The following is a 2,471-nucleotide window of genomic DNA, read 5'->3' on the forward strand; positions in this document are numbered from 1 at the left end:
AGGAAACACAATGCCCAAGAGTCTCAAAACTGGCTAGAAACTCTTTTCACTATAAAGAGAGATCAATGAAGTAGAGGCAAGCAATTAAGAGGAAGGAGGGGGAAAGGGAGGAAGGGTTAAATTAATCTGACCACAAGGTCCTATGTTTATTTATGAGTAAGCCTAAATGAATCTCACTTTCATGTAAATCCACAAGGAACTAATATAAAAAATTACAAATAAATAGAAGAAAGATCAAAAGAGTAGACGGAGGGCTGAGGTTGTTGCTCAGTGGCAAAGAGCTTGCCTCTCACATGTAAGGCACTGGGTTCGATCCTCAGCGCCACATAAAAATAAATAAACAAAATAAAGATATTGTGTTGATGTATAACTTAAAAAAGTTTTAAAAAAGAGTAGATAGAGGAGGAGAGGGAAAGGAGAAGTACTGGGGACTGAATAAGAGCAAATTATATTCCATACTTACGTAATTAAATTAAAATGAACCCCAATATACTGTTTAGCTAATATTATGTATACTAAAATGAACTCATACAAAGAAATGCTTTTTATTCACAAATATAAGGATGACAAAACATGTACACCTTTGTAATTTTTTTTATTTCTTAAGTAGAATGAAGCAATACTTTTATTTTATTTTATTTTTGTTTTTGTTTTTTATGTTGTGCCAGGGATCAAACTTGTAGGCAAGCACCCAAGCACTGAGCCACAATCCCGCCCCTACACCTTTGTACTTTAACCCTTTACCCAATTTAGAGATAATTTAAAGTTCAAACAGAAGAATTAACACTAAAATGAATGTGCTGCTGTTAAAACTCATTGCAACAACATTTAATGATCAACAAAAAATCCTAATTAACAAATCCTCTTTGATTTTAAAAATAGAACATTACAGTATGGCAGGGGAAGGCAAAGAGAGATAAGGGTAGGAGAAAAGAAGTCCAAAGTTGTCATAATTCTTCCAGAATAAGAACAAACAGAGTGTCACCTCCAAGCAATACTGTTAATAAATTATATACTGCACATATGATTCATGTTTTGCTTGATTTTTAAATGACACTTTACAAACATAGTTTCTCCTTAGAGAATTACAAGCATAAGATCTATATTTAGAATTTCCTGTAGAAACCTTCTTGTAAGATGTCAATGGTATGGGTGTGTTCAATATGATAATTGATTATCAGGTAAAGGAATATTAAGTGCAGTGAGCTGTCTGGCTGGGATGTCTCCAGTCAGGCTCCAATGCTGGCTTCTTTTGACACCTCTCTTCAGATCCACTCGCTTGTGACTTGGCACAAGGCAGGAATGAGAAATCATACAGCAATAACAACATTCATCCTGCTGGGATTGACGGATGATCCAAAACTACAAGTTCTAATTTTCATATTTTTGTTTCTCACTTACATGTTGAGTGTGGCTGGGAATCTCACCATTATCACACTCACACTTTTGGATTCTCATCTTAAAACTCCCATGTATTTTTTCCTCCGAAATTTCTCTTTCCTGGAAGTCTCATTCACCACTGTTTGTATTCCCAGATTCCTGTACACCATGACAACTGGTGACAACACTGTTACTTACAATGCTTGTGCCACCCAGGTATTTTTTGTTGTCCTCTTTGGAGCAACAGAATTTTTTCTCCTGGCTGCCATGTCCTATTGTCCTATGACCGCTACGTGGCCATCTGTAAGCCCCTGCACTACACAACCATCATGAGCAACAGAGTCTGTGCTACACTCGTCCTCTTCTGTTGGTTTGCTTCTCTGATGCTCGTCCTCCCACCCCTTGGCATAGGCCTCCAGCTGGAATTCTGTGACTCAAATGAGATTGATCATTTTGGCTGTGATACATATCCTATTCTAGAGATAACCTGCTTAGACACCGCGTTTTTAGAGAAAATAATCTTGACTCTTGCCATACTGACACTAAGTATTATCTTGATGTGTGTCACTCTCTCCTACACATACATCATCAAGACCATTCTAAAATTTCCTTCTGCCCAACAAAGGGAAAAGGCCTTTTCCACCTGCTCCTCCCACATGATTGTGGTTTCCATCACCTATGGCAGCTGCATCTTCATCTATGTCAAGCCTTCAGCAAAGGAAGGAGTGGCCATTAACAAGGTGGTGTCCATACTCAATACTTCAGTTGCCCCTTCACTTAAGCCTTTCATCTATACACTTCGAAACAAACAAGTAAAAGCAGCTTTCAGAGACACAGTAAAACGGATTGTATTTCTCACAAAGAACTGAGAGCCTATTGATGTTTTCTGAGGCTGACGTACATTTAAATCTGAATAACTGTGAGCACTGTTCATGAAAGTGACAAACATGGCTACTTCCAATTTGGTAGACTCATCAAGCTAATGCCCTCCCTGGAACATTTTTCTCTTATAATCCAAAAACCGAAACCAATTTATTTTGTCTTCTTCTAAGTTTACTTTATTCAGAAAGGTTTGCTCAATTATTGAATGC

At 37.5% G+C, this 2,471-nt stretch overlaps 1 pseudogene; it reads left to right on the top strand.

Moving 5' to 3' along the window:
• The first annotated feature begins 1,302 nt into the window (after positions 1-1,302).
• On the top strand, positions 1,303-2,249 carry LOC124108292 (olfactory receptor 6C2-like; annotated as a pseudogene).
• Positions 2,250-2,471: the final 222 nt, after the last annotated feature.

The sequence above is a fragment of the Marmota monax genome, unplaced genomic scaffold (genome assembly GCF_021218885.2).
Source record: "Marmota monax isolate L192 unplaced genomic scaffold, Marmota_monax_Labrador192_F-V1.1 WCK01_AAM20220418_F8-fsc00151, whole genome shotgun sequence".
NCBI classification, from domain to species: Eukaryota; Metazoa; Chordata; class Mammalia; order Rodentia; family Sciuridae; genus Marmota; species Marmota monax.